The sequence below is a fragment of the Sminthopsis crassicaudata genome, chromosome 2 (genome assembly GCF_048593235.1).
Source record: "Sminthopsis crassicaudata isolate SCR6 chromosome 2, ASM4859323v1, whole genome shotgun sequence".
Lineage (NCBI taxonomy): Eukaryota > Metazoa > Chordata > Mammalia > Dasyuromorphia > Dasyuridae > Sminthopsis > Sminthopsis crassicaudata.
The window spans coordinates 525,542,798-525,566,645 of NC_133618.1; the positions used below are offsets into that span (position 1 = coordinate 525,542,798).

Sequence of the window (23,848 nt, forward strand, 5' to 3'; positions counted from 1 at the left end):
TTTCCTTTATAATCTTATTTATTTTGTTCATTTAAAACCATTATCCTGAAGTGATCCATAGGTATTACTAGACTAGACTTACTAGACCAAAGGGCTGAATGACATAGAAAAGGTCAAGAACTTATGCTCTAGAGACTACACATATTCATAAGTAAATGAGCAGGGGCTTTATTGGAATTAAAAAAGGAACAAATCTAAAAATGGAATGTCAACAAATGTTTCTTTTGTAGAAAGTAGCTCAGAAGCAGTTCAGTCTTTTTGTAAAACACAATGACATGCACTCAGGGAGATCTCAATAAATATGAATTAATGATGACCAGAGTATCTCATCAGAGATGGGTTCATTTGGATTATCTATGCCACGTTAAATATATATTCTGCTGAGTACAGACACAATCAAAAGAAATTAATCTTGTCCTTAAATAGAAACTAAGTTTATTTCAAATTAGTCTTTAGATACAAAATGAGAAAAACCTAGATAGAGGATAAAGCATAATCAAGGCTCACTGATAGTAAATTATATTTCCTATAAGGGGACAGGGTATCAACAATTTCATTGGCACGTGGAACTTCCAATGTGTAGACTTTCTCTTCATCAATGTAGGTGATAACTACTCTGTAAAATAGGTCTCAGAAGTTATGAAGGAGAAACGTGGGGATAAGTAGCTTGTTCTTGTTTTTCAGCTAGCATCTGTTACAAGCAAATGTTGAACCTGACGTTTTCTGGCCATAAGGTAATTTTAAATCCCATATTATAGTATTTAATAACATTTGTAAATTTTATGGGAGATAAAGAATAGGCATTCATTAAGTTTCTACTATGTGCTAGACATTGTGCTAAGTGATTTACAAATATTATCCCATTCTAACCTCATAACAACCCTGGGACGCAGCTGCTATTATGACCTCCATTTTACATTTGAGGAAATTGAGGCAGATAGTAATTAAGTGACCAGAATCACATAGCTGGAAAGTATCTAAGACTAGATTTGAATTCAGATTTATTGTATCCCCAGTGGAGAACTATTTGGCTGCACAAATCTGTGTCTTTTGCAGCCAACATAGTATAATTTTCTCCCTTTTAATTGAAACAAAACACATTTACATAAACTTTCATGTGAATAAAATATTGGCTTGAATCAATGAATCTCATAATGTCTCCACCTTTTTCATAACATTTCCTTCACCCATTAGTTTATGAAAAAAATCTATATAACCAAGAACACTTACAAAGTAATTGTTCTTCTAAGTATTTTTTTTTTAAAAAAAGAAAATTTATTGTTCTCTCTTAAATTAGTCAAAATAGGTAAATTCTTTTCTTTAAGGGAAAAAAAATTCTGTCATGGCTAACCAAATAAGAAACAGCAACCAGTTCCATCCTCTAAATAACACTTTGAGAAAAAATGTAAGTGTAAAAATGAAAATACCTGGGGCAGCTAAATGACGCTCTGAAGTCAGGAGGGAGGGCCTGAGTTCAAATCTGATCTCAGACACTTAACACTTCCTAGCTGTGTGATCCTGGGCAAGTCACTTAATCCCAATTGCTTCAACAAAAAAACAAAAAAACAAAACTGTTTTTTCCATATTTTTTCTGCCTCAGAGGAAAATAAAATGAAAACACCTGATGTGATAATGCATGGTTATTTTGTTATTGCAATGTGAACTCTGTAAGATGCTTTTACACATTTACAATGCTTCTCCAAAACATGTTATATGTGGTATAACTGAGAATTTCAAGAAGGTACCAATATCTTATTTTAACTTCATACCGATGTGCTTTAGATATAGGTTGTATTTTTTCACAAATCTAACATATAAATTTTAAGTGTGGCATCTAATTAGTGTTATTTTCCCTATATATAATTAAAATATGAACTATATATTTACATATACATACATATTAGATATATATGTGTATATGTATAAAGATATAACTCTTTGCTTCCAAAGATATCTCATTTTAGTGATATATTCTATATCTTCAACATGAATCAGGTATACATGTATATATTTATATACAAGTATTTTTACCTTACATAAGTTTATTAATGTATATAAATATACTATTTATTTTATAACATTAGTCATATTGATTTTTAAATGGGTCATTCTCCACTAAGCCCATACACAATCTGACTTCTAAGTTCATCTCCAGATTTATTTCACATTACTCCCCATATATTCCACCTTTGAGTCAAACAAGTATACCCAGTTTCCCTAAAACAGCATTCTATCTCTTGTTTCTTTGCCTTGGAAGAATATATCTAACCTTTGTGCCTAGAACATGCTCCCACTTCCTTTCTTTCTCTTTGAATCCCAATTTAAAAAAAAAAAAAAAAAAAAAAGACTTTGCTGTTCCCTCCAGTCATTAATGGTCTCACTCTTCTAGAAATAATTTTGTTTTTATTTTAAATACATATCTTGCATTTTTTATCTTTGTTCATGTTGTAACTGAGGCTATGGATTATTTCATTTTAGCCTTTGAATGCCCAGCACAGTGCCAGAAACACAGTAAGCACTGATCAAATGTTTGTTAAATTAAATCAGAATGAAATATTGCAGAGGTAATAATACATTCAGCCTCCATAACCCACTATTTTATCCACAAAATAACTCAGTAACAATGAGGGAAACTAAGTTGGATATTGATATTCAGTCATTTTATGCATTCATGTCCAACTCTCTATGACCCCATTTGGAGATTTCTTGACAACAATACTGCAATGGTTTCCCATTTCCCTCTCCAGCTCATTTTTATAGATAAGGCAAATAGTTAAGTGACTTGTCCAGAATCACCCACCTAATAATTGTCTGATGCTAAATCTTAACTTAGGAAGATGAGTCTTCCTGACTCTAGCCCAGAACTCTATACACTGCACCATCTAACTACCCATAAGCTTCCTATAGTGAATCAGGGTTAGTTCGAAGAAAAATTTAGATTAACATTCCATTATGTAAAAGGGAAACACTTGTCTACTTGATTAGAAATAGTATAGTAATACAAACATTTAAATATTACTGTAAAGGTGACCAAAAAACTTTGTAAATATTATCACATTTTATCTTCAAAAGAATACTGAGAAGTAGGTACTATTATTATTAATTCTATTTTACAGATTAGGAAATTGAAGAAGCCAGAGGTTAATATAAATATAGATAAACCTAATAGGAGTCAACAATCATTTGTTAATTTATACAATATCTTTTTCTAAGAAGTTCTTTGAGATACATGATATAAGTGACAAATGATATATTTATTACTGTGGTTTGTTGTTGTTTCCATTTAACAAATGAGGAAGATAAAGATAAATGTCTTATCGGGGGCCACACATCCAGCCATTGGCAAAGCTGAATCATATATTTAAGTTTCCTAATTCCACAATGAAGAAAGACACTTGGTTCAATTAAATGAGCTCAGGTATCAGAATCAGAATAAAGTGGATTAAATTGGGATATCCACACCTGTGCCTTTGAGCGAATTATTTAATAATAACAGTAATAATAATAATAACTAGCATGTCTATAGTATATGACAAGAACTAAGTTCTTTATAATTATATTATTTAATTTGATTCTCATAACAACCCTGAGCAGATGCTATAATTATCCTTATTTTACACAATTCACAAAACTGAAGAGAATTCATCTGAAATCATGCAGTTGGTAAATATCTGAAGTCAGATTTGAACTAATGTTTTTCTAAATCCAGATCCAATGTTCTATATGCTGTACCACCTACCTAACACTAAAAACAAGAACACATGCCTAAAAAGTGAGTTAATTTTTTCTTCCAGAAACAATAGGGAGATGCCACAACTTGTTAAGCATACATTGGGGGAAAAAATTGTGGGAAAGAGCTTCTTTTTTCTTAAGGTTTAAACATACATTTATCTAAATACATCTAAATACAAATCTAAATACATTTCCACATTTATCACATTGCATGAGAAACATACACTCAAAAAGGAGACAAATGAGAAAAAAAATAAAACAAAAACAAACACAAGCAGACAAAGAACAAGAAGAACAAAAGCTGAAAATACTATGCTATGAACCACTTTCAGTCTCCATAGTCCTCTGTGTGGATGAAGATGTCACTTTCTATTCCAAGTCTATTGGAAACAAATTGAATCATCTCAATGTTGAAAAGAGCCAAGTCCATCATAATTAATCATCACATAATCTTGCCATTGTAATAAATAAATAATAAACAAACAAATAAATAAAATACCTAAATAAATGAATCTCAGAAAAAGAAATTGAACAATCTAGCAATGAACTTTCTAAGAAAAATCTCCAGGAACAGATTGATTCACAAGTGAATTCTACCAAACATTTAAAGAACAAATAATCCCAATACTATATAAATTGTTTGGGAAAATATATGGATAAAAGAGTGTATCAAATGTTTCATGACACAAACATGATGCTGATAACCAAACCAGGAACAGCCAAAATTGAGAAAGAAAATTATAAGCCAATTTCTCTAATTAATATTGACACAAAAGTTTTAAATAAAATTCTGGTATGGAGTTTAAAACAATATTTTATAAAAGTCATATATTATAACTAGGTGCAATTTAGGTCAGGAATGGATGGCTGGTACAATGTTAGGAAAACTACCAACATGATTGATCAAATCATATAACAAAACCAACAGAAATCAAATAATTATCTTAATAGATACAGAAAAATCATTTTGCAAAATACAGCACTTGTTCCTATTAAAAACACTAGAGAGTATAGGAATAAATGAAGATTAAGTAAAAATGGTGAAGTAATTTTTATTTAAAACCATATATAAGCATTAGCTATAATGGTGATATCAGCAAGCCTTCCCTTTGCAATCAGGATGAAGCAAGGATGACTATTTATCATTTCTATTATTTAATGTGGCACTCTAAATGTTAGCTACAGCAATAAAAGGAGAAAAAGTTATTAGGACAGATAATTTGGAAAAAAAACTAGCACCCTTTGCAGATAATATGATGTTGTACTCAGAAAATTCTAGAGAATCAACAAAACACTAAAGTTATTAGCAACGTAAGCAAAATTGAAAAATACAAAACAAACCAAATTAAATTATCAGCAGCAATAAATAGAAAGAGAAATTCTACTAAAAATAACTGTAGACAATATAAAATGTATGGGAGTCTACTTAACAAGACAACTCAGGAACTAGCACAACTATAAAACACTTTACACAAATAAAGTCAGATCTAAATAACTGGAAAAATATTTATTGCTTATGGATAGATCGAACCACTATGATAAAAATGACAATTTTACCTAAACTAATCTACATATTTAATGCCATACTTATCAAAGTATCAAAAATTGTTTTCTAGAGCTAGAAAACATAAAAGCATCATTCATTTGAATGACAAAAGCTCAAGTATATCAAGGGAATCAATGCAAAAAATATATAAAAGAAGGTTATCTAATCAGATTTCAAGGTTTTACTAAGAGATAATCATCAAAACAATCTGCTACTGATTAAGAAATAGAGCAGTGAATCAATAGAACAGATTAAGTACAGATTACATTATAGTGGATGACCTAGTAACCTAGTGTGTGATAAACCCAAAGATCCAAGATTTTGGGACAAAAACTCATTATTTGACAAAATTCCTGGGAAAACTGGAAAACAATATGGCAGGAACTAGGCATGGACCAGTGTCTCACACTGTATATGAAAATAAAACCAAAATGAATGTGTGGGTTACACATAAAAGATGATACCATAAGCAAATTAAGTTAGTATGGAAAAGTTTGTCAGATTTATGGATAAGGAAAGAATTTAGGACTAAAGAAAATATAGGGGCCATTACAAAATATAATATTTGTAATTTAACCCCCTACCAAAAACTAAACTTGAAATTCTAAAATTAAAAGGAGAAATCAATAATATTGAAAGTAAAAAAACTATTGAATTAATAAATAAAACTAAGAGTTGGTTTTATGAAAAAGCCAATAAAATAATCCAATCAGAAAAAGGAAGAAGGAAAATCAAATTGTTAGTTTTAAAAATGAAAAGGGAGATCTTTCCACCAATGAAGAGGAAATTAGAGAAATAATAAGGAGTTACTTTACCCAACTTTATGCCAATAAATTTGATAACTTAAGTGAAATGGATGACTACCTCCAAAAATATAGGCTTCCTAGATTAACAGAGGAGGAGGTAAACTGCTTAAATAGTCCCATTTCAGAAAAAGAAATAGAACAAGCTATTAATCAACTCCCCAGGAAAAAATCTCCAGGACCAGATGGATTTACATATGAATTCTACCAAACATTTAAAGAACAATTAGCTCCAGTGTTATATAAACAATTTGAAAAAATAGGGGATGAAGGAGTCCTACCAAACTCCTTTTATGACACAGACATGGTACTGATACCTAAACCAGGTGGGTTGAAAACTGAGAAAGAAAACTAGAGACAAATCTCCTTAATAAATATTGATGCTAAAATCTTAAATAAGATATTAGCAAAAAGACTTCAGAAAATCATCCCCAGGATAATACACTATGATCAAGTAGGATTTATACCAGGAATGCAGAGCTGGTTTAATATTAGGAAAACTATTACTATAATTGACCATATTAATAATCAAATTAAATGATCATCTCAATAGATGCAGAAAAAGCATTTGATAGAATCCAACATCCATTCATACTAAAAACACTTGAAAGTATAGGAATAAATGGGCTATGCCTTAAAATAATAAGGAGCATATATTTAAAACCATCAGTAAACATAATATGTTTATTGGCGATAAACTGGAACCTTTCCCAGTAAGATCAGGAGTGAAACAAGGTTGCCCACTACCACCATTACTATTCAATATTGTACTAGAAATGCTAGCCTCAGCAATAAGAGCCAAGAAAGAAATTAAAGGAATTAGAGTAGATAATGAGGAAATCAAACTATCACTCTTTGTAGATGATATGATGGTATACTTAGAGAACCCCAAAGACTCTGCTAAAAAACTATTAGAAATAATTCAGAACTTTAGCAAAGTTGCAGGATACAAAATAAATCCACATAAATCCTCAGCATTTTTATACATTGCCAACACAATCCAACAGCAAGATACAAAGAGAAATTCCATTCAAAATAACTGTCGATAGTATAAAATATTTGGGAATCCATCTACCAAAGAAAAGTCAGGAATTATATGAGCAAAATTTCAAAACACTTGCCACAAAAATAAAGTCAGATTTAAATAATTAGAAAGACATTAACTGCTCTTGGATAAGCTGAGTGAATATAATAAAGATGACAATACTCCCCAAACTAATCTATTTATTTAGTGCTATACCAATCAGACTACCAAGAAACTATTTTAATGATCTAGAAAAAAATAACAACAAAATTCATATGGAAGAATAAAAGGTCGAGAATTCCAAGGGAATTAATGGAAAAAAAAGTCAGATGAAGATGGTCTAGCCATACCTGATCTAAAGCTATATTATAAAGCAGCAGTCACCAAAACCATTTGGTATTGGCTAAGAAATAGACTAGTCGATCAGTGGAACAGATTAGGTACACAGGACAAAATAGAGTACAACTATAGCAATCTAGTGTTTGACAAACCCAAAGATACCAACATTTGGGATAAGAATTCATTATTTGAAAAAAAAACTGTTAGGAAAACTGGAAATTAGTATGGCAGAAACTATGTATAGACACACTTAACACCATATACCAAGATAAGATCAAAATGGGTCCATGATTTAGGCATAAAGAATGAAATCATAAATAGATTAGAGGAACAGAGGATAGTTTACCTCTCAGACCTGTGGAGGAGGAAGGAATTTATGACCAAAGGAGAACTAGAGATCATTATTGATCACAAAATAGAAGATTTTGATTACATAAAATTAAAAAGCTTTTGTACAAACAAAACTAATGCAAACAAGATTAAAAGGAAAGTAACAAATTGGGAAAATATTTTTACAGTTAAAGATTCTGATAAAGGCCTCATTTCCAAAATATATAGAGAACTGACTCTAATTTATAAGAAATCAAACCATTCTCCAATTGATAAATGGTCAAAGGATATGAACAGACAATTTTCAGATGATGAAATTGAAACTATGTCCACTCATATGAAAAAATGTTCCAAATCACTACTGATCAGAGAGATGCAAATTAAGGACAACTCTGAGATACCACTACACATCTGTCAGATTGGCTAAGATGACAGGAACAAATAACGGTGAATGTTGGAGGGGATGTGGGAAAACTGGGACACTAATGCATAGTTGGTAGAGTTTTGAAAGAATCCAGCCAAGGGGCAGCTAGGTGGCGCAGTGGATAGAGCACCAGCCCTGAATTCAGGAGGAGACCCAAGTTCAAATCTGGCCTCAGACATTTAACATTTCCTAACTGTGTGACCCTGGGCAAGTCACTTAACCCCAGTCTCAGGGTGGGGGCGAGGAGGGGGAGAAAGAATCCAGCCATTCTGGAGAGCAATTTGGAACTATGCCCAAAAAGTTATCAAATTGTGCATACCCTTTGATCCAGCAGTCCTACTATTGGGTTTATATCCCAAAGAAATACTAAAGATGAGAAAGGGACCTGTATGTGCCAAAATGTTTGTGGCAGCTCTTTTTGTCGTGGCTAGAAACTGGAAAATGAATGGATGTCTATCAATTGAAGAATGGTTGGATAAATTATGGCATTTGAATGTTATGGAATATATTGCTCCGTAAGAAATGACCAGCAGGATGAATACAAGGAGGTTTGGAGAGACACGAACTGATGCTAAGTGAACTGAGCGTAAGAAATGACCAGCAGGATGAATACAAGGAGGTTTGGAGAGACACAAACTGATGCTGAGTGAACTGAGCAGAACCAGAAGATCACTATACACTTCAACAATACTGTATGAAGATATATTCTAATGGAAATGGATGTCTTCAACATAAAGAAGATCCAACTCACTTCCAGTTGATCAATGATGGACAGAAACAGCTATACCCAGAGAAGGAACACTGGGAATTGAATGTAAACTATTAGCACTACTGTCTTTCTACCCAGGTTACTTATACCTTTGAAATTTAATTCTTAACGTGCAACAAGAAAATTGGATTTACACACATATATTGTATCTGGGTTATACTGTAACACATTTAATATGTATGGGATTGCCTGTTATCTGGGGGAGGGAGTAGAGGGAGAGGGGAAAATTTGGAAAAATAGGGATAATGTTATAAAAAAAATAACTCATGCATATCTACTGTCAAATATATATATATATATATAATTATATAATTAATTAAAAAAAAAAAAAAAGAAATCAGAAGAACAAAGGGCAGTCTACCTCTCAGATCTGTGGAGAAGGAAGGGATTTGTGGCCAAAGAAGAACTAGAGTACATTATGGAATATAAAATAGATAATTTTGATTATATTAAATTAGTAAGTTTTTGTACAAACAAATTCAATGCTGACAACATTAGAAAGGAAGCAGTAAACTGGGAAACATTTTTGCATCCAAGGGTTCTGATAAAGGCCTCATTTCTAAAATATACAGAATATTGACTTAAATTTATGAGAATAAAAAACATTTTCCATTTGCTCTATTCTATTTTTTATGTGTGATTTTATTCAGTTATCTTCTGTATTTTTTTTCCCATTTGGTTTATTCAGCTGTTGAAGGAGTTGTTTTCTTCAGACATTTTTTCCCCTTCCTTTTCCAAACTGCTGACTCTCTCATGCATACTTCTCATTTCCTTCCTAATTTTTTCTTCTACTTCTCTTATTTTTTATGAGTACTTCCAAGAAGCCTCTTTGGACTTGAGACCAATTCATATCACACTTTGAGATCAATTTATCTCACTCTTTGAGATTTTCTCTGTGAACATTCTGTCTTCATCTGAGTTTATGTTTTGGTATGCCTTGTCACCATAGTAGCTTTCTATGCTCAAGGTTCTTTTCGGTTTCCTGCTCATTTTCTTTCCTTTTTTTTTTTCCTTTGTATTTCCTCATTTTTTTACTTTTAAGGTTAAGCTCTACTCCTGGAATAAAGGGGACACTGTCTCAATCTTCCTGCGTAGCTCTGTGCCTTGGACTTTGAGCACAGGGGCCCAAGCTTTGCCTCCTCTTTTCAGGAAACAGTCTGGTTTCCCAGAGTTTGCCTTCTGAGCTGGGACTGGAATGTGCCCCACTGATTTGCTCCTCTACTGAGCCAGGACTGAGGGTCTTAGTTGCTGATCTGCTGTGATTAAGACCCTCCCACTGGCTTTCCCAGACTCTGTCTGAACTGAGCTGAACACCCTTTTCACCTCAGTGAGACTGACCTTTCTTGAAGTTTTTTCAGTCCAATTTGAGTGAGATAGTGTTTTCACTCCATCAGACTCTCTTCAGAGGCTCGGTTTCATGTGGTTTTCGAGAGAAACTGAGAGAGCTTTACTCTGCTTTCTTGTCTCGACCCCCAGATCAACCAGAGGAACTCTTAAAAGGCTTTGTGAATTTATGCAAGAGGAGAGAATCTTTTGTATATGAGGTGGTCCTAGTTAACTTGTCAAAGATGTTGGTTGATAGATAGTTGACATGTACAGAAAGCCAGTAATAAGTTAAGATAGTGGCCGCTGGCAATTACTAAATAAAAGGGCTTAAATGTATGCCATTATCACTTACTCACCTCTACCCTATCCTCTTCCATAGGATGAACACTTAGGATGAATTCAAAAGTTCAATACATGCAGATAATACTCCATTGTTTACAATAATTATAACTAGCATTTATATAAGGCTTTAAGGTTTGCAAAGCACTTGATATATGGTACATCATTGGTACTCACAACAACCTTGTGAGCTACAAAAGCAGCTCAAACTAAGAAATTAAGTGACTTGTACAGAGTCACACAGCTAATGAGTATCTGAGTCAGAATTTGAGATTGGGGTATTCCTGACTGAATAGCCAGCACTCTATCCCCTATACCATTTAATTCTTCATTATTTCAATCAGCCAATAAACCACAGTGAAAGAAGAAAATCTGTAATTTGTGGGCATGTAAAAGCTAAATATTAGAGGAATTTATAACATTCATCTTCCATTCCCCCATCCCTCAAAGTGGAGGAAATAAACCCCAACAATCCAATATCTCTATTGCATAAACTGTAACAATACTTTACAACAAAGATTTGACATCTCCAGTCATTGCTTATTTTGTTTTATTATACAGTTGCTGGATTTTTTTTTTATTCCTAAGGGGGAATGCAGGCTTAAGAGGTTCTATTTCCTGACTTAGTATTTCCACTGAAGAAAAGAAAGGAGGAAAAAGAAAGAGAGAAAGGAACCTTAGGGACTAAGGCTATGCACAAAGTGCCTCAAGGATAAACTGAAATGTAGCCTGGAGCAACAAACCTTACTGCAGCCAGCAGGGAATGATTTGGAGCAGGCAACCAGCAGGGAAGTCATCTCTGTTTAAAGCAAAATGATGTACTTCTCACAAAGCCTGAACATAGAAGCACAAGCAACTAGAGCTCTTATGAGCTCTAGTCCTAGAACTCTAACTTGGCTATAAGGCATTTCTACTTGAAAGTCATGATTGCACCTCAAAGTGAAACAGGGAATCTGTCCTGAGTCCCCTTCAGACCTGTACTTCTAGATATCACAGTGGCATAGAAAAGATCCTGGATTAGGAGGCAAAGGACCTAAGTTATACTTTTGGTTCTGTTCCTTAATATCCATGTAGTCTTGGGCAAATCAATTAATCTTTCTGATACAGTTTCCTAATCTGTAAAATGGGGGCTAGATATGGAAGTGAAGGGGAAGGTTGTCCTAGACCTCTCAAGTTCCCTCATGGCCCTAATAAATCTATCATTTTGGGCTCACCAAAGGGAAGTCATCAATCCCTTTAGAATTCTATAGTGATATTGAGCTATTCTGATTTGTGGGTGAAACTAACTAAACTCACTTTATATAGGGTTCAAACCCCATTTCATATCCCATCTACACAATCCCTGGGACATCAAGGCTTATCAAGGCTACTTGTCATTCCTCTGGTATAGATATAGACAGAAATATAGATATGAAAATGTTACGTGTGTATATATACACACATACACACATAACATATATACACACATTATATATACACACATATGTACATATATATATGTATGTAAGAGAGAGAGAGAGAGAGAATGTGTGTGTCACTCATTAAGTCCAAAAAAAAAAAAAAATCTCATTACCTCCCCTCTACCTACCATGAGGGTCTATTCAATTCAGTTATGCAGGGATGACTGATGGCTTAGCAAATTGCAGTCAATCTTCAAACTATTTAGTACAATGATGGCCACTATTGCTTACAGAAATTTATTCCTTCATAGGATTAAGTCTAGAAACACATCAAGGGGCAGGATAGCATATGATAAAGGCATGTCTTTGACGCCAAAAAGATGGGTCCAAGTTCAAATTACCTACATGAAAGTCAGATAGACCAGGCTGTGATTTGTTGCTAGGAGGGAAGGGGAAAATAGTTGATAAAAGGTCACCAATCTTTTCAAGCTTCTCTAAAGAGCTCAGCCAAGTCCTGTCAACTGCACTGAATATATCATCATGCTAAAGAAGATTAAAAGCAGTCTTCTCAACACAATTTCATTCAATTCCTTTTCCATTTGAAGAAGTAGAAGTCCTGGGAATATTTATCCAGCCAAGGGAATATGATGAGAATTAACAACCAAAACTTTTCTGCCCATTAAAGTCATCAAACTGAGAGAGTCAGAAGAGCTAGCAGAAGAGGAGCTCAAAAACCGATTGTACTTGGGACCTCTGCTAGCTTCTAAGAGCTGCTTTGTTGATCAGTAACCCATTGATTGAGACTCTCATTGGCTTAGAAAGTTAACTGGGGAGAGCCATAGCTTTCCCTGAAGAGGCGATGCTTATGACCCAAGCAACTCCCAGTGAATGGATAACAGAGTAATAGGTACCCTTCAAGAGAGTATCTCAATTTAAAATTATATCTGAGGGACAGTGGGAAACTGGAAAATATGGCTTAAATGTTGTATCTTATCCATGGAGAAAAATTTTAGAACCTTACTAATCACAGAATTTGAGACTCAAGATCCAGTGATCTTTACACTGTATCACTCTACTACAGTCCATAAATCACAGGAGATTTACCAGTAGCTAATTTACAGAATAATGGGTGATCCTGAAGATTGTTAAAAAAAATAAAATAAATAAAAAAAGCTGTATCAAAAATGTGACATCAAATGGAGAGGTCACAATAACAAAGCCCAGCAGGGAGCAGATGCAACAGAAAGCAGCATGCTATCAACAAAAAAGAATGGACAGCTGTGCAGTGCCAAAGGCCCTCCATTCATGTCCCCTGGACACATGTTCTGCCATGGGAGTGCCATGGCTACATGTATTTCCAACCTAAGAATAACAACTTTGGGTAGCCTAAAGGTAATCTCAAGGAAAAGCCACTTGGAAAAGGGAGTAAATTAAGAAAAGGAATGAAAGAGACAAGCATTCTAATGCTTGATTAAAGGCAGTCTAAGAGTTGGATTGTTAAATATGAGGAAATAAGTGTGACTTTCAGTTGTCTAATAATAAATGCACAGGTGGAGATTTGTGTTCTATAGCATAAACTGGATTCTAAGCAATTACTTAGATTCCAGGGTACTGTTCTAAGAGGTGATATATGTGGATGATGGGGTGAGGGAGAGGAGAGAGGAATGATGTGAGAGGGAAATATCTTTTGTATGTATGTCTTTTCTCTCAAACCATATATATTCTCTCAAATATAAGGTGAATTATTTTTGCTAGTATAGTAAATGAATGCATTATCTCCCTGTGATTAGTAGGAGAAAATACACTTGGCCTGAGTCTTTCTATCTGATCTACAGAAAAACTCACCGTGTCATCTCTCTCTCCCTGTGAACTCCTTGGGAGCATGGCTTGACTTCTCTTTCTGTATGTAGTTACAGGGGTTGGTACAGTGTGTGACAAATAGTAAATGTTTAAGAAATGCTTTTTTCAATCATTCACAAATGGAGATAGAACAATGAAAGTCTTTACTCCAGAGATGTTATACAGAATGAAGTGAGATGACATAATGACATGTTAGATATACAATCATGACAAATGAGTTCAAAAACTGCCTCTAACATTTATTAATTACATGTCAGTTATTCAGCAAGCATCTATTAAGCATTTATTATGTGCCCAGTTCTGTGCAAAGCATTGAAAATAGATAAAAATATGATAGACTTCCATCTTGAGAAAGCTCAATACATTCTAAATGGGATATACAATATGCAAATAATTACATTTTATGTGTGTATGGGTATGTATATGTATTTATGTATGTGTATGTGTGAGAGATATGCAGTATAAGTGGAGGGTAATTACAGGGAAAAAGAACTAACAGGAGGAATGGTAAGAAGGAAGTGAAGGATTAAAAAAGGCCTCCTAAAGAACTTGGAATTTGAGCTTTCTAAAGGAATAAAACTTAAGAATTCCAGAAAGCAGGGTTGAGGAGTGTATTTTAGGCATGGGAAGAAACTGTACAAAGGACTGAGTTCAAGTCCTCTCTCTTGGAGAAGTATTTAGTGTATAGTACAGAGAGAGAGGCTTTTTTATTTGACCAAATAAGTCCTTTTATTCTTCAATGAACTTCTTCAACTGAAAAAAAAAATACACATTTATTAAATGTCTATTATCTAGAAGCAGACAACAAATATGCCATGGGCCTTATGATAACAGTCTAGTTCTGGCAGGATAATATACTAGAGACTGAGGTCCTTTCTCAAACTAAACTGCCCAGCATTCCATCTCTAGTACAGGGAGCACAACTTTGTTGGGCTGGCCACACTGTTTGTATGCCAAATGTGCTCTAGCAAAAAAAAAAAAAAATTTATTTGGTAGAAAACCCACACAGGACAAGCGCTCACAAGATGGTTAGAAAAAATGACACAAGGACACTCTCAAGGTCTCTCTAAAGAACTTTAGAACCGGTTGTATGACCAGTTGAATGTCACAGGATCACCTAGCATGGTGTGCCTTCATGAGAGAAGGTGCTGTGCTGGGTTCCATGAGCAAAGCAGAATTGAATTGACCCAAAGGAAATGCAAAATTGAAGCTACCCAAATGTTCAGGTGGACTATTTGTGTCCGACCTGTGGCAGAGTATTCCACACTCATACCGGTCTGAGTAGCCACAGCCTGACACACTATGTAACTGGATTCTAACATAATGATGTCATGTTGGTCCTCTTCAAAAAGGAAGGACAACAACAAGACAATCTCCTTGGAGATAAGATTAATACATAAGTAACTATAATAGCAAATAAAATCTGGTATGTGTATGACTAAGTGCTCCTTATTTGGGAGGGGAGAACGGTAGGAGGAGGATCAGGGTGAGCTTCACAGACAATAGACTGGAAGAATTTTTAGAAGGGGATTGTAGAGGACCTTGCTCCTCTAGCTAAGTAATCTAGAAGACAATAGAAAGTCACTCAAGCATTTTGATCAGGAAAGGGCATGATTGTTTCTACATATTATTATGCAATGAAAGTAATGTATGGGATAAAAGGTAAAACACTGAAGATTGGAAGACTAGATATCCAAGGATTAGATAAAAGCCAAGCATATTCTGAGAAGTGTGAATCTGAAAAAAGATGTACTTTTAATTTTAACTTATATTATTAACATTTACATTAATAACAATTTTCCATATTCTTCAGCCTAGACTAATCAACAGAACTATAAATCAATGTACTGTATATTAACCAATGTAAATGCTCACATTAGAAATCTACTGAGTGATCCTTAAGAGCTAGTTTGTATATCCTCAAATATCTATTTGATATTTATCCTAAGTCAAAGGGCTACAAACTGTAACACATGTAACAAAAAGAATTTGAAAAAAATTGTTAAGACATGGACTGATAGAGTGAAATGAAAATAACTTAAACAATAACAGAACAGACACTTAACATGATACATAAATATATCCTGACTTAAGGATTGTTGCTGATTTCAGGACCTAATAATCAATGGAATATAAAGAGTTGAGAAGCTTAAGGCATTATATGGTGTTTGACTGAAAAAATAGGGATGCCATTGATAGAAACAGAGAATTTGGAAGAACAGGTTAAGAGGAAAGCTTGCTTTTTAGACATGTTGAGTTCGGAGACCTATTAGAACATATCGAGAGAAACATTTGTCAAAGAATGAGAAGACTAGGGACTACAAAGCAAACAAAATACTTGAAAGGTCAGTTTTATAACTTAAATTTCTGTTTCTTATTTAACAGCAGTTATGTTTTCTTAGACTATCTTAGTAAGACAAAAATATTGTGATTTTAATATTATCATTAATATATAATATAAACCAATTTAATCTATTATAATAGAAAAATCCCAACTATGCCCCAAGAAAGAACCAAATTAACAGTATAATAATACTTGAATGATTCTTTCATTAGCTCATTTATTTTTTAAAATTACACAATTAGTTGGTTCAGTGGGTAGGGTCAGGAAGAACTGAGTTTAAACCCTGCCTCAGACAATTAGTAATTGTGTGATTTAGACAAGTCACTTAGCCTCTGTCTCCCTCAGTTTCCTCATCTATAAAATGAGGATAACAAAAATTCCTACCTCTTGGGTTGTTATGAAAAGCAAATGAGATATTTATAAAGTTTATTAAAGTTTCTTTCTTTCCTCCTTCTTTCCTTGCTTCCTCCTCTCTCCCTCTTCATTTCCTTCTTTCCCTCTCTGACTTTCCTTTTTCCTTCCCCTCTTCCCTTTCTTCCTCTCCTCTCCCTTCTTTCCTCCTTCTCTCTTCCCTGTATCCTTCCTTCCAGGTGTTCCCTCCCATCTCTTCCTTCTCTCAATAGCCAAAGAAAGCAAAAGACAAAATCCTGGTGATTAACTACAAGGAAGGTAGTGGTGATAATACAAAAAGGAACAATCATTGGGCCATAGGGCTAATAGAGCTTCCCCTTAAGTACCTTAAAACCAAATAGTTCCAAAAGCTTTTGAATTCCTTTGACTTCTCAAAACTGAATCCTAACTCCATCAATCTCTTATATTTCCTCGATCCTTAAAAAAAAAAAATCTTGGATCTTTTTTCATTTCCTTCCTTCCTCCCCCTATCTCTCTTATAATAGCAACCCCAAATTGATCAGAGTGGATACCAAATAATATGTTAAGTAGTGTTTTAGAGACAAGGAATAAGTTATAGGCTAAAAACAGTAAGTATGAAGCTAATACCATAATAGCAAGAAAAGATGGTTTCCTTAATGTGAAATGATATTTATAGTACACACAAGGGTATCTTCCTTGTTGTATTCAACAAATGTTTTCCTGTAAGTTGTTAATAAATCAAATTTCTGGAAAATGAATTTTATTATAAATGCACTAAGAAAGCTCACTATTCAAAGGAAGACTGCAAAGATTTTTTTTTCCAGTAATATAAACAACTAACCACAAATTGGTCAGTTTGGTAAATTCTTGTTTCTTTTTTAAAATCAAGGATTCTTAAAGGAAGACACAGCTATATTATGTTTGAAAGAAGATCTAAGATCACAGCAAACTGGTAAAACAGAGTTACACAATGACCCAGTTAAGGGAGAGATTAAATTAAATCTCAGCAATATTCTTGACATCCACCATGCCCCATCCCCCACTCTCTGGATCATGCCTTAGAGAATTTAACTCTTTCAGAACTGAATTTCCCACTCTGGGGTCCATTCTACGTGGATCACTATATCTAGGCCTGCTTCAGCCGTTTCTTCTTCATTTTCACACAATGCAACCTGTTTTTATACTCTTCAGTGCTCTGGCTCATAACGGTATCACAATTTATTCCCTCATGGATGATCAGAGTGGGTACAATACAGGGTGTGTGTGTGTGTGTGTGTGTGTATGTACATACACACACACACACACACACACACACACACATATATATATATATATATATATATATATATATATATATATATATATATATATATATACACACACACACACATACACATATACATACATACCACACACACACACATAAACATACACACACACATACATATACTCCCTAAACACCATTCACTGACACATGTTCTCTTTCTCTATGGAAAAGTAAGCTTCTTGAGAGCAGGGAATGTTTCTCATGCATTTAGTCTATGTTAATCATAGTGTTTTGCACAAAATGTTTAGTGAATATTTTATTCATTCAAAAAGTACATTTTTCATTGTCCATACAGCTGACTAGATTAACTCTCACATATTCTTTTAACTTTTACTGTCCAGTATCTTGCCTAGAATATCCTTCATTCTCCCTAAAATGTTTTCATATCTGGTAATTTTTCTCCCATTCTCCTTCAAGCCCTGCTGATAAACAGATAATTAAAACCAAGTATTTAAGTTGGAAGCATTTTGAGCAAATTGTACTTTGAACCCAGCTGGAAAGCCCTCAGTTATAAATAAACTAACCATTGGGTCCAGGAACCTTGAGAAGAATCCCATTCTAGCAGAAAAAAAAAAAAAAATCTAAATCAGGGATAAACTGTGATAAGATTAATCTACTCACAGTTAATTGCTAAGAAAGAAACCACTGTTCAAATGTTTCATATTTAATAGTATTTTACTGAGTTTTCTTTTAAATGTTCTTTTTTATTAGTAAAAAAAAAAGAACAGAAAAGAAAATTATATATGAAATATATGTGAATATATGAAAATTACATATGAAAACATTAACTTCATCAATTACAGCACTTTAAAATTAAATATTATATAGAAGATAGTAGTACCAATATGCTGTGCTGGTCTGTATGACCTTCACAATTTCTATCCATATATTTATAAATGATTCACCAAAACTCTTTTTTTTTTCCTTTTCTTCTCTTTGAATCACTATTTATCTCTTGAAAAGAATTCAACATTCCCAGGCCCATAAAAGTCCTTCCTCATGAGACATATAGTCAAGCAAAACAAATCCACAAATTGGCTGTGTCTGAAAGTGTCTCATTTGTACCTACAGTTTCTCTACTCTCTATTAAGATGTAATAAGTATGATTCATATTTGTATTCTAGAGTCATTGCTGGTAAGAATTCTTAAGTCTTTCAAAGTTGTTTCCCTTTACAATATTGTAATTATAGTAAAATTTTCTCCTTGTTTGACTTACTTCACTTTACATGAGTTTATAAAAATATTATGGCTTTTGTTTTCTGAATCTGTTTTTTTTATCACTTCTTATGAAGCAATTAATAATCCATTACATTTATACCCCATAATTTGGTTATTTTCCAATCCATAGTGACTCACTTTATTTCTACTTCTTTGCTACAATAAAATGTTTAGCTACAAGCATTTTGTACATGTGGGTCTTTTCCCCATACATTATCTTGTTAGCATTCATTCTAGTAGTGAGATCATTATAGTAAAAGATGTGAAAATTAAGTTATTTTAAAGGCATAGTTTCATATTTTCTTCGATAATAGACCACTCCAGACAATATTTTTCATCATCCTTTTTGTCACTTATTTTAATTTGCATTTTCGTTATTTCTAGTGATTTGAATCAATAGTTGGCAAGATTCTCTTTGAGATCTACCTGTTCATATCTTTTGATTACTGATTTATCCACTAAGGAATGACTTTTCAAATATTTTTGTTCCAATTACCTAAACATATTGAACATCAAATATTGATCAAGAAATTGGCTTCAAAAATATTCCCCTGTTAATCATTTCCCTTCTAGTGCTAAATTTATTGATCTGTTTGTGTAAAAATCCCCCCCTCCAATAATTTTATATTAAAAAATGTGCATTTTTTTTCTATTTATTTTTATCCCTTGTTTGGTCAAGACTTTTCCATTTATATTAGACTTGGAATAAGGAAGATCTGGATTCAAAATCAATCTCTGATACTTTCTACCTGTGCGGTTCTGGGCAAATCACTTGAGCTCCAAAGACCTCAGTGTCCTCACCTATAAAATGAGTCAGTGGGGATTCGTGACCTTTAACATTTTTTTCCAGTTTTGAATTCTGATAGTAATGAAGTTCATGAGACCCCTCTGTGCTTTTCTCCATACTTGCAGACTCTTCTTTCCATATATATATAAAATAGCAAATTCCTTATCTTTTTTGTCCAAGAAAATCCTTTCTACCACATTTCCTTCTCTTAAAACAAACAAGATGAAATAAAGCCACACCTAAGACCTGTATTTTTTTTATCTTTTTATGACTCTTGAATTTTGAAAAGAACCCTGCCTCATCTATCTTATTAAAATATAATCTTTAAATCATTATTTGGTTCCTTCTAATTCCTCAAATGAATTTAAAATTACTCTTGGTTGAGAGCTTTAATATTTTGCCTTTTATAATATCATATTCTTTGATATGTCACCTTGAAGTGGTTCTTTTTATTCTGGCTATAAGCACTCTTTTTAGTTTGATTTGGCAGCTCTGAATTTTAGTTTTAACTTTTCTCATTATTTTATATTTTGCATTACTTTTAGAAAATGTTCAGCATATTTCCTTCATCTATTTTTAACTTTGCCTTCCAGTACTAACTGAGCTGGTCATTTCCCTTTATGATTTTTTGAAATATGATATTCAAAAATTTTGTTTGATTATGTTTTCCATCCTTAAATTATTTCTCTGTGACTTATTTTCTTTCATTTATTTTCTGATGATAGACACCTTACTTATTCTGATTAAGTCTTTTGACTTAATTCTAATATTTGTTTTTATGGAGTCATTGAGTTATATTAAATTTTTAGGGATTCTACTACTTGAGTAACCTTTTCCTCTTTTTCTTCTAAGCTACTTATTGTCTTCCTTTCACTTTTTTTTTTTTAAGCAAGAGCTCTAATTTCATTTTTAATTTCCCTTTTTAGTTCTTTTCTATTCAGTCACCATTGAAGAGACTCTATTTATACTTGTTGTAAAGTTACTCTTTTATTCTCAGCTTACCTTTTAGGCATTTCTTAACTCATGCATAGTATTTCCTCAATGAATTCAGAGATTTCTTCAGTTTACCCATATTTTCTGTATCAGTTCTGGGATTTTGCTTTGTGCGGTGTTAATCTCTTCCCCCTCTCACATTCTTAGATGTGTAGGGGCAGTCTCCTCTGGTCTTTCTGTCACTAGATGGAACAACTATGACTATCTCACTCTCTACCATGATTTCTGGCTTTTTTCCTTCATCTCCTTGTGAATCAGTACAAGTATCGACTTCATCCAAACTCAGTTTTTTCCTAATATTGTTTCTTCTTAAGAAATGGCTTCATCCCCTGATCTGACATTGATAGATAAATTAATGAATGGATAAATAATATTTATTAAATACTTATTATTTTCAAAGCACTATGCTAAATCTAAAATAAAAAAGCAAAATAGTCCCTGTTCTCTGGGAATAGAGGAGAGCAAATATTCTAGGAAAAATTAGATGGAAAGGTCCAGTGGACCTGAATTTCAGAAAATTTAAGTGACTTGCCTAAATTCATATTGTTAATTAAATGCAAGACCCAGGTAGAACTAATTTTCTTAACAGCAAATTAGATGCATTTTTCTTCAAAAATTATTTTTTACAAAATTTATATCTACAAATTTAGTCTTTTTTTTTTTTTTTTTTTTTTTTTTGAGGCTGGGGTTAAGTGACTTGCCCAGGGTCACACAGCTAAGAAGTCTTAAGTGTCTGAGATCAGATTTAAATTTGGGTCCTCCTGAATTCAAGGCTGGTGCTCTATCCACCTAGCTGCCCCTACAAATTTAGTCTTTAAAAGAATCGTATTCATTCTGTGAAATTTCATTCATAGCAATATTAATATTAATGAATCAAATGTACAATTGCATTTACCCAAACATATATATGCACAAAATGTATATACAAATCAAGATGCTAATTCTCAGGAAATTAACTTTTTAATATATATCAGAGCAGGAGGGCATTTGACTATACATACATATATTTGTATATGTGTATATACATATATATATATATGACTATGCATTTATATATGTATACATAAGTGCATGACTATAAATACAAGAAGATATTTTCTAATTAAGTCACTCACACAAATAAGCATTGATTAAGAAAACAGCAAGTTCCATAGTCTTTTGTTAAAAAAGAAAACAGGGTGAGGAATGGTTTCTATATTAGTCAAATTGATTAAATTGGATTTCAAAGCAATATCTGACTGACAGCTATAATAAAGCAACATATATCATAGAACTTGACCATTTGGTCCACTAGAAGATTTATCATCAGTTACAGATGAAGTTCACTGCCTTGCTCACAGAATTGTATGGAGATCGACCTGGTGCCCCCTTCCTAACAAAACCATTTCACAGTTACTGCATTTTACTCAGAAAATATATGAATGACTTGGGTTTCTAACCAGGGGCATGGGACCCTGGAGATATCAAACTTAGTTAACTTGAAAATATCAAGAAAATGAGAAGGAAATAAACTTGATACAGACCAAATTAAATAGAAAATAATTTTTCCAACTTACAAAAACACTTTATAGAATGCATAATAAAAAAAGTCTTGGTTTAATAACTAATTTTTACAACTGGACTGAGCATCAACCTTCTAACCCTTTAGGGTATACAGAATATATTTTTTAAAAGTCAGGGGCTACTGTGACCTTGACCCTCACTATGCCATAGCCTCCAGCATTTAAAAACCAAGTCTGGAATTTATCAGCTAGACCATACTAATCCACTCAAGTCTAATTTTGATCAGTAACCTACAAAAAAAGAAGAAGGGAAAAAAAAAAAAGCAAGAAAAAAACAACATCAATGGAAATTTTAAATCTCTGAAATATGCAAGGACAAAGAGAACATAAATTATAAATAAATAACAGGGTGTACCTTGGTATACTTCTGGGAATTTTATTTTAATATTCCATTTCTCCTATTACAGGAATAAGAAAACAATCTGGAATCTACCACAAACTAGAATTTTAATTATTAACCTTTCCTTTAACCTAAATATAGCTGTCAACTAACTTAGAGGGTGTTTGTTTGTTTTAAGATCAAGAAATTTATGTTCCTTATGTTCCTGTCTCACATATTCTCAATTATAAGACAGGAAAATAAATTTCTTGATCTTGGGACTAATTATTCCTTTCTCAACAAAAAACTAACATTTAAAATATATATTCATAATTTATACTGGGGTGAAAGAAACAAAATTACTAATTTTTCAGATTCAATTCTGCCAATTGTCTTTTTTTTACCTTTTCACTTTGATTAATGGGTTCATATGTGTATATATATATATATATATATATATATATATATATACAGAGAGAGAGAGAGAGAGAGAGAGAGAGAGAGAGAGGGCAAACAAGAATATAAGAAGAGTATATATACTTTCTATATGAACAATAGAAAACTCACATAGCTTGGAGTTAGATAGACCTAACAGTGCTATTTAATATTTATTCTCTATGTGAACTGTGAGAGTCACTTTACCTCTTTGAAACAAAATTTTCTCATCTCCAAAATAGGGGAGTTTAATTATATGCTCTTTATAAGGCTCTACAAGATCCATAAGATTTTTTAGGATTTAAAAAAAAAGAAACTTTTAAATCTTAAATCTTTCTATGAAAAGATTTTATTTTAGGATTATCTACATTTTTATTCTGTATTCCTAAACTCCTACTTAAAAAAATTTCTCTTTTGTGGTTTTTACTGGAGGCAAAGGAACTTAAAAAAAGACAAACCCCAAAATTAAACCTAGACAACCACCTAGAATTAGCACTGATTTTAATGACTGTTTTTACTAACTTATGCAGATTACAAATCTCAGGAGAGGATAATGAGGTGATAAGTAATTGTATACGAGATACATTTCAGTTTTGTTC

At 32.9% G+C, this 23,848-nt stretch overlaps 1 protein-coding gene across 3 annotated transcripts in view; it reads right to left on the reverse strand.

The window, feature by feature from the left end:
• Nucleotides 1–23,848, reverse strand: part of WDR72 (WD repeat domain 72) — a 275,177-nt gene that overhangs the window by 167,381 nt on the left and 83,948 nt on the right. The window lies entirely within an intron of this gene.